The sequence below is a fragment of the Drosophila pseudoobscura genome, chromosome X (assembly GCF_009870125.1).
Source record: "Drosophila pseudoobscura strain MV-25-SWS-2005 chromosome X, UCI_Dpse_MV25, whole genome shotgun sequence".
Taxonomy (NCBI): Eukaryota; Metazoa; Arthropoda; class Insecta; order Diptera; family Drosophilidae; genus Drosophila; species Drosophila pseudoobscura.
In genome coordinates, this window is record NC_046683.1 from 14990950 (window position 1) to 15006165 (window position 15216).

The following is a 15216-nucleotide window of genomic DNA, read 5'->3' on the forward strand; positions in this document are numbered from 1 at the left end:
TCCATGAGTCTGTTAACCAGAATGTATTCCCCTTAAGAGCTATTTTCTATTTTTAGCCCTTGGCTTTATTTGCCATTCTTGTTTTGGTAGCCATTTCCCCAGTGGTCCTTGGCTCTCTCTGGCGACAATGCTGAGAGAGGATCTGCACACATATAGGGATATCCTGAATTTTTAATTTAACTGCTCAGTTTTTATTTGCGTGTGTGCGACATAAAAAGCAGATGAAAGACGACAAAGTTTTTGGCACGTACTCGCACTGGCACTCGCATTAAAGCTTTAAAGGGGGAGCGAAGGCTGGCCTCTAATTAACTGCGTCTCAACTTTTTCAGCTGCTCCACAAAGGAAAAAGGGAAAGCAGGGAAAGCAGGGAGCAGAAGGTCGTGGCAGAGCCAGAGCCCACTCGAGTGCAGCTAACAGTTAAGTAATTTCAATTTGAAGCGCTCAACGTCAGATTTGCCACACACGCTCGCACTGGCACTGGCACTGGCACTCTCGCCTACACACGGATACGAGTATACACAGGCACGGACAGACAGAGACAGAGACCGGCACAGGGCTAACAGCACACAGAGATACCCACACATGCCATGTAGCTCGTATCCGAGCGCTGCCTGCATATTAAAATGCTGTCAAAATTGCACGGCTAAATGTCATTTCATTTGGCATTGCTCTGCTTTCACTCCGTGTGCCACCCTGCCACTCTTTCACTGGGCATCTGTGTATGCCCCTCTCCTAATGACTACCGTCAGCTGCATGACACAGACATATATTACGTCTAATTACCACGCCCCCAACCAGCCAGCTCTGGCTTCATTCCGATTCATCGCTGCACTAAATTTCTCCCCACACATTCCTGGCTATGTTCCTCCGTGATTTTGTGGCTGACAAATCTGACAAATTTGATTTGTTTTTCAACAAAATTGAACCATTCGAAATTCAATTGGCAGTCTAATAGGTTTATAGTTTTCAATACAACAAAAAAAGGTTTTAATTAATTAATTAATAAAATATAAAATTAAACCATTAAGTAGTTAGGAGCGTTAGACATTTTTAGTAGTCTCTCTTTCGACCTAATGAAATGCTAAATTATTAGAATGATACGAATGAAACTTTTTAAAAAACTGAAAACATTTTGGGTTTATTTTGTGGGGAAAGTTAGGAACAAAGTCCACAACTAAATGTGTATTTTTATGCTCGTATCTTTCGAATGCCAAATGAAATGCATACATGACCAACTAACTATTTTATTGACTGATTAAAACAATTTAGCCATGAGGCAAGAGGGCATAAATATACAAATATAATAAATATATTTACTATTCATGTGGCGAATTTCCCCGTTTGTTTTGCAAATATTATTATTATAAATACTTAAATACTTGTAAAAACCGCTTACTTTTGTTAAAATACTAAAAATTCAATTGATATAATTTAAAAAAGAGAAATTGAGTCTCTCAAGCGCCTGGCTTGTCCTATTCAAGTGGCGTGGAGTGTACAATTTTACGTAGCGGTAGTATTAATTGGTTTTTTTTTAAAAAATACCTCAAGTTTTGTATTTGTCCCCAACGAACGTTTAAATATTTAATTATGCTAAAATGAAAAGTTTGCCCAAAGAAGTTTGTGGCACAAACATTTTGTGGGTAAAGAACTATTCGAAAGTGTCTGAAAATTCCAAATTACCAAAAAAATGTCCTCCAGTATTTTGGAGAGCATGGCAAAAAAGAGTGGCAAGGCGCCCAGAAAATGGCCAGAAAAGGAAGTGGGCTTGAAATCGATGTCAAGTGCTGGATCGGCTGGGGCAATGGGTACTGGGGGTACTGGGGGACCGTGCGAATTCCTTTACCTTAATTAAAAAAGTTTACAATTTCTCCTGGCACTGTGACAATGGCATACCCCACCCTGCAGTCCTGGTCCCCTAGGGCTACCCCTCGGGTTTCCCTTATCCACCGATGTGTGTGTGTGTGTGTGTGTGTGTGCTGGTGCGTGTGTGTTCGTGTCACATAATAAGCAGGCAAAGTGCGTCAAAAAATCAACTGCTAAACAATGAGAAACAACTTTCTCTCGCTCTGTCTTCCTCTTCCGCTCCCCATCACTCTCACTCTCATTCTGTGGCTCTGTTTCCATCTCCCTCTCCGTCTGTTGCTCCACTGCCGTCTCACTCTTGGGCGATGGCTTTGAAAAGCCTGCGGGAATCAGCTGCCAACTTATTTATTCCTTATTATACCCGATACTCAAAATGAGTATTGGGGTATATTAGATTTGTGGTAAAAGTGGATGTGTGTAACGTCCAGAAGGAATCGTTTCCGACCCTATAAAGTATATATATTCTTGATCAGCATCAATAGCCGAGTCGATTGAGCCCTGTCTGTCTGTCCGTCCGTCCGTCTGTCCGTCTGTCCGTCCCCTTCAGCGCCTAATGCTCAAAGACTATAAGAGCTAGAGCAACGATGTTTTGGATCCAGACTTCTGTGATATGTCACTGCTACAAAAATATTTCAAAACTTTGCCACGCCCACTTCCGCCCCCACAAAGGGCGAAAATCTGTGGCATCCACAATTTTAAAGATACGAGAAAACTAAAAACGCAGAATCGTAGAGAATGACCATATCTTTTAGACTGCAGAATCTGAAATCGATCGTATTATTATTATAGCCAGCATCAAGAATACAATTTCATTTTTTCTCGCCCTGTCTCTCTCTAACACACACGTAGCATAGGCAGCTATGCTTAGAGTAAAACATTAGCGCCTAGATCTCAGAGACTATAAAAGCTAGAGCAGCCAAATTTGGCATCCACACTCCTAATATATCGGACCGAGACGAGTTTGTTTTAAAATTTCGCCACACCCCCTTCCGCCCCCGCAAAGGATGCAAATCTGGGGATATTCACAAATCTCAGAGACTATTAAAGCTAGAGTAACCAAATTTAGTATCCGCACTCCTGTTAGATGTCACTATAAAACGTATATCTCAAAATTTCGCCCCACCCCCTTCCGCCCCCACAAAGGACGAAAATCTGTTGCATCCACAATATTGCAGATTTGAGAAAACTAAGAACGCAGAATCATAGATAATGACCATATATATCAGATTGCTGAATCTGGATCAGATCAGATAATTTTTGTAGCCAAAAGGAACAAATCAATTTGCAGTGGCTACGCAGCGCCCGACGTCACGCTCAGACTGATTTTCTGTCTCTCTCGCACGCTCTCTTTGTCGTGTCGTTTAATATTAGCGGCGTCTGCCGGAGGAGAGCCATACTGACTTAGTATCGGGTATAACCGTAGAGTTGCGGTGTCCGCAGCAACTCACAACGTTCCACCTCGTTTTATTTTATATTTTTCTTTTTTTTCTGTGCTTTTGTTGTGCTGTTGCTGGCGTCGGCTGGCGGAAAGTTTTAAAATAAACTTGCGTCATAAAAATTTAAAAAGTTTGGCCAAAGCACAAAACACAAAACGGAGACAGAGACGGGCAGGGAGAGGGAGAGGGAAGGGGATACCGAGCGGGAGCCGCCAGAGAATTTTGCGTTAGTTAAAGGAACAACAAGAAACGAAATGAAATGAAATGGAACCGAAACGGAAGCGAAGAGCGTGACGAGGGAGCGGAGTGGTGTACAGAATTCTTGCAACATTTGTTCTTTATGCAGAAGTTTGGCCTCCTGCAAGAATGTTTTAAAACCTGGTAATACACAAGGACATAATTACCGGAAAAGGGCGAGCGAGAGAGAGAGGGCATATGAGAGAAAAAGGGATAAAGCCATGGGAAAACTCAAGTTTCCGTATTTTCTTGGTCTTCAAAACTTGTTCCAATATTTTGCAGAATTTGCAGACTTTTTTTAAACATTTTGGAACAAATTTAAATAAGATATTCTGAAAAAAGAGGTTCCGAAATTTATTGAAATTTGAGAAGTTTTTAAAGTTGTTTTTAAAAATTGAGACCAGCAAAATTTAATAAAAATTCTTGCAAATTTCTTGATATTCTCCAGCTGTCGGAACACTTTTTGTAGCCTGATTGATGCCTCCTTTGTCATCATTATGGATGTTTCAACTCGTTTCCATTTTATGATCCGATTTGGAGGTAATAAAGCCAAGTGAGGCAACATTTTTTGCGTGGGCTACAAATCCGGTAAATCTTGCTCCCTTTCTCGACACTTTCTCCTTCGCCATTTTGTACTCTCTTTGGTACTGCCCCGGTTTTGGGGCTTTGTCTTGGCCAAGGCAGCGTGAATGACGAAGAAACGCATTAAAACTGATTTATTGCTGCAGATAAGTTTGGATTTATATGCCAAAGTCAAGGCAGTGCCCTGTCTTTTGCTTCCCAAGCCTCCCGAGCTACCCGAGCTTCTCGCCTAATCTCAGTTTCGTCCGGGGCTCGGGGCGAACCTCCGAAAGGCATCCGCAGCACATTTAATTAAGATTTAACCTTTAATTACGATTTAAAAGATTACAATGTCAAATGCACGCTATCATCCACCCCAATCGCAGTCCCAATCCCAATCCCATTCCCATTTATTGGCGATTCCACTAATGCTGAGAGCATTTCTCGATACGCTGCCACAGGAAGGATATGATTATGTCGATAACAATGGCATAGAATGGGAATGGGAGTGGGAACGGGAAGGGGATACTGCTACCCCTCTGACATATCATTTTCTATGCGCTGCAGGGGCACTCTCATTGTTATTTGCGGATTTTTTCCCATTGAATATTCTCTTTTATGGCCCCCGGCCCCATCCACGTTGCGTGCTAATTATGCAAGCGCTCGGCGTAGCAAACCCAATGATGCTTATCCATAATCGTTATCGTAATCGCCATCTTTATCGGCCTTGACATTATCCCACACTAGATGGCGATGCGATTCAGGCGGTTCAGGATGGCAAATATGTAAGTCCGTGTGGAGTATACCCTATGCTATATGTTTTTGACTTACAGATGGAAGATCTGCCTCTATACAATATCACAAGCTATGGCTAGCCTATTTGAATGTCATCTTAACAATTTTAAAGCGTCATTGATACTTAATTTGTCCTTTATCTGAGTCGTATGATTGTCGTATTTCTTTTTGTGCAAAACTTTCTTTAAAAAGCAACAAACAAACATTCTCAGAAAGCATATCTCTGGGTCTGGCTGTGTTTCTGGCTTATTTTCCATTGTTGTGCTTAGCTTTATTATGAGCCTTTGTTAAAGCCGCTAGTTGGAAGATGCTGTCCTGGCCAACACCTCGAACGCCTCCCCTTTGCTCTCCCTCAAGGGTCGGGGCGCTGGTATTCATTATAATGTCAAACGCAGTATCTGGGGACCTACAGACAGTCAGTCTTGCCTTTGTCGTCCTTTCTTTCAATGCTGCCACTCTCTGTCCTCGTCTAACCTCGCACATTTTTTCCGCCCTTCCCCCCACTGACTATCTTGAGTTTCCATTTGCTTTTTGCTATTTTATTTTATTTTATTTTACTTTATTTATTTAATTTACGAGTATGCCCATGGTCTCGGGCTGGGTCTCGGTCTCGGTCTCGACTTGCGTTCATAAGTTTATTATTTATAATCCCACTCAAGTGCGACACTTCTCTACGAGTGTGCTCACGAGTATGCCCTACTGCCACGCCTCCCAAGCACACCCTTACAATATATAGGTGGGTATATATATGTACATATATGTATGTACAGTTGGGCTCAGGCATTTACACCCCGCCCTTGGCAATCAGTTTATATTTTGTATGGTTTATTAACAATTTGCGCGCGCCCCGTCCGGCCCCAGAAAATAAAACAACACCAAAGTTTTTATGGCCATACTGCGACTCAAAAATATTGCCGCATCAGCACAAGAAAGTTGGAGTTTGAATTGGAGCTAGACCTGGGGCAGGAGCTGGAGCTGGCGCTGGAGCTGGCGCTGGAGTTCCGGGAAATGGGGCGAAGGGTATGAAATGCTTTTATTGCGTTCTATTATTGCTAAATACGTTTATATTTTTTTGCCTCGCACAAAGCCCCAATGGATTCTGGGACACTTTCAACCCTAGAAGGTCTTGTATATTATAAAATATTGAATACAATGATGCCACATCTTTAATTAGAATCATAAAGACTATTATTTTTATGTTCTCATGATTGGACACCTGAATCATTCCTAGATTAAAATTACAGACAAAGATCAATATTGGATCATTTGATATGGTAAAAGGCAGATAATAAAAAATAAACTGCAATGGGAAATTCAATTTATTTATGCAAGATACATTTGGTGCTTGATACAAAAGTGCTTTCCACATTTCTTATGGGAGCCAAAGTTCGGAGTACAGTGCTGCAATTGTAATTAAAAAACATTGGAACAGGCGAATCCACTCGTCTTTTCGCTTCTCCCATTCATACACCAAATTCTCAATAAGCTGATTGCAAAATTGCATATTTATCGTCGTCTTGTCAATGTTGTGTAAACACGTATTTGTCTATGAAGCTAGTCGTATTTGCCCCAATATTCGGAAAGCTTTTTTGGAAACCAATCTGCCAATTATCTGCTGTATTTGCTCGCATATATGTATGTAATATGTATGTAAATGCGAGAGGATTATGTATGACATATGTCTGTGAATGGAAAATATTGATACACAGAAATGTGCGTCGACAAATGTTTCTCCCTCAAGGAATTTGTCTAAATATTCATTCGATAGCCCATCAAATGAGAGGTTCCAATCTTTCGCCGCAATATTTGTTATCCGTAGATAATTCGAGTTCTTCACAGATAAAGCATCGTCCTCCCAAGCGGAGGATGGCTCTAGTCCTTCTGGGGTTTCAGCCTAATGGTAATAGATAATTGCATTCTGTTTTGTGTATCTTTTCTGTGTGGCAGCAGCTGCAAGCAGTAAGCGACTCCATCGATAGCGACTTCCTCTGAATGGACTCGTTCCACATGTAGTCACTGCTATCGATTACCATCTAACGGGTCATTGTGTTCTCCGGCGTTTATGTTGACGTTGACCCCCTCAGCACCCACCGCCCTCTCGTCACACTGATAATGAAGGGCGACGACTGAAAACTTATCGATTTTCGATTTGCCCACATATTCCTGGGTGCGTGTGCCCCATCCCGTGTGTGGCAGGCATTCAAATTGCGGTAACAAATGTCGCTGGCTCACAGGAGCCAAACGATTGTGGACTGTGGCTTGTGGGCAGAGGGCTCTCGTCCGCCGCAGGGCAGAAGTGAAAGAACAAATGTCAAAGAGCAACCCGACGTCGTTGTTGTGAGCGGCGCCTCCCTGATTGCCAAAAAAAAATACAAAATAAAGAAATGAACGGAGAGAGTAGAGGAAAGACGAAGAGCTGGGACGGTGGACAAAAGGGCACCATTGGCAGAAGGCAGAATGGGGGCAGAATGCCACTCGTGGAGCAAAGGGCAATGCGCTTAGCACAGCAGCCTGTTGAATGTCTGACTTTCTCCCCACTGCCCCCCCTCAATGGCGCTGACAATGAAAGCCATAAGAATGCCGCTGTCTATGGGAGTGAGTGAGTGAGTGACTCTGAATAGAACTGCAAATGGAATCGGAAATGGTGGGCCCTGTGGCTGGGGGTGAGAGACCATTCCATTTGCCTGTTTAATGCAATTTGTTTTTGCTTTTGATGATGTTGCTTCTCTGCTATGTACAATACATGCATATCAGTGCAGACTTCTGTGAAATGTCACTGTTACAAGATCGTATCATTAGGCTACGCAGCGCCCGAAGACACGTTCGGACTGATTTTCCGTCTCTACCGCACGCACTCTTTGTCGTTCAATGTTGGCGCCGTCGTTCGGAGGAGAGCCACGCTGACTAAGTATCGGGTATATGTTATGGTCCTTCTTTTAGACGTTAATTCTTTGTATTGTCCCAGCCTGCCTGTCTGTCTCTCTCTGTCTCTCTCTGGTACAATACACCTTTCTTTCTCTCGCCGTGGGATATTTGAACAGAGAACACAAACGCACGCAGGCACACACTCTCCAAAAAACACACACATAGACGCCGAAAACATGGCGTACAACGGTAAAGCAAAGTAAGAACAACACAACAACAAAATGTGGGTGGGTGCAGGGGCAAGGCAACAAAGCAACAACTAAAATTGAAAGGCAGACAAATAAAAAGCGCCGAAGGAGCACAAGACACACACACAGAGAGAGAAAGAGTGATGGGGAGGGAGAGGGGGGATGGGGGATGGGGTGAGAGTGGTGAGAGTGGGCCGAGAAAAAGGGATGCTGTGCGAGAGTAACAACAACAAGAACAACACCACCCAACACCCAACACTGAACAACATGATAAAGGCCCAAAAATCAATTTCTGTGTCAATTTTTTTTCGTCTGCCCCTCATCCCCATCTTAGTCCTTCTCTTTTTTTTTGGCGCTCCGTGTGAAGAAAACCGAGGGATAAAAAAGTGCGTGCGGCTTCCAAGGGAAAAAGCAGAGCCAAAAAGGAAAAGGGAACCGCAACAAATTCGGCTCATATTTCAAAGGAGTTTCGGGAATGTCCTTGGATTTGTTGGAGCTTGTTTTCGGGGCGGGCAGAACAGGACCCGGGCAGACGAGGGGCACCCACACCCACCAGGCAGAGAACCAAATTAAATGCAGTCCTCGCATAAATCTTGTACACAAAACAGGTCGCCATACCCGACCTGGAGTTCCGTTCCCCGAGCTGGGTCATTGTTATCGAACAGCCAATCGGATTGCAAAAAATCTCCAAGGACACCAAATAGACTTTACACATTTTTGGCTTCCCCAAAGGGAAGTGTGTCAAACATAAATACAAATTTTGGTTATTTATGGAATGCGGCAGCACTCTCACATATGCCACAAGTTGCCATCCCAGTCCATCCTTCCCAAAAGCAGACCCAGTGGGTGGTATATTCATCAAAGATATTTAAAGTCACGCTCGAAAAAGAGCTACTCGCAAATTGTTTTGATCAACTGTGGCAACAAATAAATTGAATTATAATGATTATAGTTTTAATGTGTTTTTAATAAGGAAGGAAATGGACCTTTTATATCTGAATAAATTACATTTCTGAAACGAATAAAAATGTCATAAAAGTAAACAACAATCAGACGACTAAAGTATTGCTTTTACGACCATTGTTGCCATGCAGCGATGATGGAGGTGATTTATAATTGTTTTTGGAGGAACTTGAAGCTTATTTATTATATAGTAAACATTGGATGTTTGTGCAAACACCATCTGCCGAGACGCACACAGATGTTTGGGCTTCAAATGATGAATTTTGAATGAAAACAGACGAAACTTCCTTAAAAATCCTGACATTCTGGCACACAAAATCTACAAGAACCAAAATGAGACGTCAGCCAGCAGAAAGGTAATCCCAGCAGGATCTAAAATAGCGATTTTCCAGCAGTGGATGCCACACGCGCACACGGCTTAGGTTGGGGCGTGGCAGGGGCAGGGGCAGGGCCATGGGCATGGGGGAATATGGCTAACAAGCGAAAAGCCTGAAGTGAGTTTATGTATTTTGTATTTTTTGCATAGCTCTGTAGTTTGATGTTGATGTGGTTTTGTATTTCGGGGTTATATTTATTGCATTGTTTACCGTGCATAAAAGCGAACGACAAGTCGGTCCATTTGTAGCTCTTCGGCCACGCCCCACTCTGCTTGCAACAAAGGTACGGGTTATTTATGTGTGTGTGTGTGTGTGTGCCCCTGTCTGTACGTGTTTGTTGCGTGTCTCTGCCTTCAATGCGAATTGAGGAAAGCGTTTTGATTATTTTACAGCCTTTTTTTTCGTTCAATTTTCGCTTTGATTTTTACCGTGGCCCGTTGCTCTTCTTTGGCTTTTACTCGCTCTCTCTCTCTCTCTCACCCTCTCTCCATCTCTGTTGCTGTTGCTGCAGGCTGTCTGGGAAATTTATGCCGACATCGCCTATATTTATAGATACCTTCACCTGTCTTGCCAAAAGTCACTTACGAAATTAAATTTGTTGCTGTCTTTCGCTCTGTCTCTCCCACTCTCTCTCTCTCTCTATCTAGCCCCCCTTTCCTCCCTCCTACTTCTTTGGCAACCCTCGCTCGAAATTGCTTTATATTTTTTGTGGGCTTGTCAACAGATTCTCAATTATGTTCGCTGCACATTTGCCGCAAATCAAATGGAAATGAGCAAATGAAAACAAGGAAGTACTGGAGGAAAATGAAGGAAAATGGATAACGGTTATGTCGATGGGGCAGTTAAAGTTACGGAAATGTGTTGTGCCCTGAAAGAAACAGATTTCCACTTGGCCTGCCTGTGGAGTACAGGTACAATACGATAATGGGGGGGAAGCAATTGAAAATTTGATTTGCTTTCGGAGAAACGACCACGAGGGTAGACATAGAGCAAAATAAACTAGTTTTCAGCTCTCTATTAGGGAAGGCGAAAGGAAAAAGCACAAGAACTTCCACGAGGATCAATAAGCATCTAGAAAAAACAAAAAGTATACGACTTTAGCGACGGACAACTGATGAGACGACTGATTAAGACGACGGCAGACAACTGAGTGAGGAGAGTCCTCTCTCGGGCGCTTGACGGCTCTCTGTGACGACCGCTCTCGCGCTCTAGTCATCCGCTCTCGCGCTCTAGTCATCCGCTCTCGCGTTCTAGTGATCCACTCTCGCGCTCTTGAGATCCACTCTCTGCTCTCTCGCTAACGGTTTTAGGACGCGAGCGTGCCGACAGCACAGCCTTCTTACATTTGTAAAGGAAAAATATTTGAATCAAGTTAACTTCTCTAGGTGAAATTATTTTACGGTTAAGCTAACTCCGGGGCACTGAGAGCACTAATTAATTTCAATTTGTTTTTGCTAGGAAACGATGAAAGCCAGCCACAGAAAGCTACAGAAAGTGAACTCCATAGTTTTTGGAAAAATGCGGTCTAAATCACTTCACTTACAAGGAACTTGCAACTTGGTTTAGGGGCATACAATAATTCGCGGAAAGTTTGGGTCTGAATTGAATTTCCTCTCTCGCGTATCTTTATGGCGCTTCCGAGTGCTCTCCCCCCCCCCCCCCCCCCCCCCCCCACTTGCTGAGTGGCGCTTTTACTTGTTCATTCTTGTTTGTGTTGGGCGGCAGCGGCAGCATTAGCAAGTTTGTTTTGTACAAAAATCAGGAAAATGAACGCGACGAAGAGGAATTAGTGGAAAAGGAAGAAAAATAAATGGAATAGGACGGAGAGATTGGAGGGAGTGGGCAGGAAGTAGAAAAAACAAACAAAAACAAACCCAAGAACATGTCTTTGACATATTAATAAATTATATTCGAGTAATCTCCTGGGCATATTATCATATACAAAACATACATACATACATACATACATACATCCGTATGTAAGTACGTACTCGCATGCCCCACTCAGTGTGCCCCATCCACCGTGTTGATGGGCCCCCTCTGGCTCCTCTTTCATTATTTATATTATTTTATTGTGTGCATTATTGTACATAGCATTTGCTGACAAAATGTTGTTTTCGTCATCGTCTCGTGCATTTGACTAATTTCTTAAAAATGTTCGCCCATGGCCAAAAGCAAAAGCCAGAAGGAGCGGCGGCCGAGATCAAAATCATCACAATATTATATTAAATAAATGCTGAGTGCCACACAACAAATTAAATCAAAAGTGGAATATTAAATCAAGTTCTATGGACTCCTAACCAAAATACTTTATGGCCTGAAAGTGTCTGAGAATATCGATATTTGAAGAGATTTTTTCCCATTCGCAGTACACGTTTCATATACATTATTTACTAGTATCGTGGAGATGATCTTCTGAAATCCTTTTTAAAATTCCCACATAGCCTCCGTTCCCTGTCACTCCTTGCCACATACTTGTATCTAGTGGCATGCTTTTGCTTGGCATTCCATTCGAGCTTCGTCCAGTAAACCGTGATTCATGGTAATATACATACATACATACATACATAGTTAGTGTTAAATTGTTATACGATCGAGTGTTGCAACATTTGCAGCCGCATTCCTGGGGCAGACTCACCTCAATCTGCCCCTCTATAGCCGTATCTATGTCGTCCCCATTCCTCCCTCGTTCACCCTTTCAACACAAATATTTGCAGTGTCACAGAATTGTAAATATTTTTGCCAGTAAAAAAATACAAAAATAAAAACAAAACAAAAACAAGTAGATAAATAAATCCGAGGGAAGGATAGTAAACAACTTAATGTTGTAGTTGTTGTTGTTGTTGTTGTTGTTGTTGTCGTTGTGGGTTGTTGATTTTTTTAGTGGTGATTAATGCAATGCCAGTGTGTTGGTGTGTTGGTGTTGGTGTTTTGGTGTAAGTATCTATGTGTTGAGCAGTTTTATGCACTCGCTGCTGGAATTCTCCTTATTTTCTACACCGAATCGTATTTCATTTAATCTTTTTTTTCTTTTTTTTCTGTGTATTGTACTTGGTGCACTGCACGGCTTCATAAATAATTTATTTACTTGGCTACTCACCCGCTGATGGTTGATTTTTGTCGTTATGATTTGTTGTTGTTGTTGTTGTTGTTGTGCTGTTGTTGTTGTTGATTTGTGTGCCGGATTGTTAGCTCATTGGTGACACAAATCAATCAAATGCCTGACATTCCAAATATACTATATACATTCGGTTTTTATTATTTTTCTACGATTTGATTTTAAGTCGTGTTTTTGTGTTTTAGAGTTTCTTAGGTTTTTCGTTGTTCCATCTATGATTTATGGCACAGAAATTTGTATTTCGTTCGTTTGTTTATATATTTAATTGACTCAATAATTAATTGCATCCAAAAATATATTTATAGCGGTCGACATTTTGGCAAAACTGCCATTTTGATTTATGTATTGATTGCAATAAAAAATAGTCACAAAAATAAACTCCAGGAAAGTAGAGCAAAAATATTTGATACCCAAATGGGGATACACAGAAAAGTCTGTAAAAACCTCTTTAGAACCATTAAAAACCCTTCACTTATGTGCCTTTCTTCTCAATTTGTACTTAATTTTCTCTAACAAACTCCCACTTCAAAGGGGATCCGCCCCTTGGCCACTCTATCGAAACGTAGACCAGGTATAATTTTTGACCGAAGCGAACTTCTTTCGTCGAACAATACTTCCCGACTGTGCGTAGGAATAACGAGGACTGTAATATGTGTGAGCGGTTCCGGGAAATACTCATGCAGCAACTGCTTAGTGCCCATCGTGGGCTGCAACGATCCAGAACACTATAATAACAATTACAATAAGCATTGGCGGCAGTGGCAGTGGCAGTGGCAGTGGCAAATATTTATCCACATAAATTTTGGTGCAGTGGTTCAAAGGTGGTTCCACCTTCCACCACAAAAATTGCACGCAAATCACAATTTTAATTTTAATTATTTTCCTCACATTTTTCGGGCGAAAAACGATTTTTGTTTATGCCATAAAAACGATGAAAAATTGCACAAAAAGGCTAAACAAATTTTCTTATGAATGAAAATGTGCCACAAGCGAATGAGTGTCCCGCGCCCCGCCCGCCGCGTCCTTGTCTCCTTTATCTAGTATTCTGTGTGGCATCAAACACCTAATGAAAATCAACAAATAATGTTTATCGACTACATGAGCCACACAAGTCCTTCTCGCACTCTGCTCTCTTTTTCTCCGAATGGATATCAAATGATGGCCAAGAGCAGCATCTATCTGGCCTTCAGAGTCTTGCATTCAGCACCGAATTTTCTCCTTTGAGCCAATCAGATTTTCACTAGGTTCATTCCAACGCTGAGTGACAGACGACCGACGGCTAGGGGGGGAAGGCGAAGGCCGAAAGATGAGAGGCGGCCTCAGAGCTGCTGTCCAGAGCTTGTACGAGTATCAAAGGTAAAGACAGGCTGGACACCGAGCTGGAGCTCTGAAAGCCAACAGAATCTGCCCCGAAGCTGAGTGGAAATTCGATATTGCCCAACACCAACGCAGATTGGTTTTTCAAATGTGATTGAAGTGCAAACTACCGTCAGTGCTGAGCTGGAATGTTTTCCTAGGACTCTGTAATTGTTTCTGTCTATAGTATAGTCAATACTTAACCTAATTATTGACCATTTGGTCACCTTGTATTTTTCCACATCAAGTTGGACAATTTTAGGGGCCTATTCGTATGAAAGGTAGGCCAGAAAGCAACTAAAAATTTCTAAAATTTCTTGAAAGGGCTGCTTGACTTCTCTAGCCTTCAACAAAAGGCGTAAGTTATGCATAAAGCTTTAAACTTTTATTGTATTATAATAATCAAAATAACAATACATAAATTCCACTTCAATTCTCTTTCAGGCATCACAATTTCATTTGAATTCTTTGGTCAAAACCAAGTAATTAATACCTTTAGAATTCTCAGAAGGAAACAACGTCCAATTTGAAATCATTTGAACTAATAGTAGGACTTTTCCTTTCAAAAGATTTTGAGCCAATCAGAAATGCCTATTAATTAGAATACTTAGAAAACTTCTAAGCTTTACAATTTGATCAACTTGCTGATGATTTCGTGTTTCCCCAAAAGAATATTTATGTTAATTATTATAACTATAATTGGGAAGCCCTCGAAATGTTTTTTGGGCAATCAGACAGCTTTGTTGTTTAAGATTGGAAGCCATTGGATTCCCGTACTCCTGCTCGCGAAACTTTGGTGTGCTTTAGAACTAATCAGACAAGAGTTCAGAGGAAGCTTAGCAGGCAGTGGCAGTGGCTTTCTTGCAGTTGGCTTTAATGCGGCAATTTTCATAAATTTCCAGCGCGCTTTTCGCAGACATTTCCATTCCGCTATTGCGCGCACAGCTGCGACCCAAGCGGCGTATGTGTAATATTTCTAATGCCAAAAAAGGGCTTGATTCCCACCGGCAGTGCCCAACGGCAGGGCTGCTGCAGCTGGCCAAACCAAATGCGCTCCAAATGCTTCAACGCACACTTGCACATACACTAAACGCACACGCACACACACACACACACACACACATACATGGCTCAACGTTTGTGTCTGCGCCACACGGCGTATGGGCAACATTTTTGATAATTATACGACGAGGCAGCTGCACGTTAAACACGCCAAATGCAATTAAGTGCTTCAAACGGTGTTTTCTTTTTTCCCCACACATTTTTCCTGTGAGCTTGTCACTCTTCTTCTTTTTTTTTTTTTTGGCTAGAGTGGGGCTGTTCTTGCTCCTCTGCTTCTGGACTTGGTTGGTGTGTTTCGCCGCTTTGTTTTGTTTTTTAATTAAAAATTGAAACTA

General features: G+C 42.0%; 1 protein-coding gene across 6 annotated transcripts in view; it reads right to left on the reverse strand.

Annotated features, from left to right (window-relative positions):
* LOC4815236 (Kv channel-interacting protein 1) overlaps positions 1 to 15216 on the reverse strand; it is a 78787-nt gene that overhangs the window by 50716 nt on the left and 12855 nt on the right. For 5 of the 6 annotated variants that reach the window (XR_004470186.1, XM_033383554.1, XM_033383552.1 and 2 more), the window contains exon 2: positions 12446 to 12675. The exons of the other annotated variant lie outside the window; for it this stretch is intronic. The gene's annotated coding sequence lies outside the window, so the exon portion shown is untranslated. The remainder of the gene's footprint in view (positions 1 to 12445; positions 12676 to 15216) is intronic. 6 annotated transcript variants of the gene reach the window in all.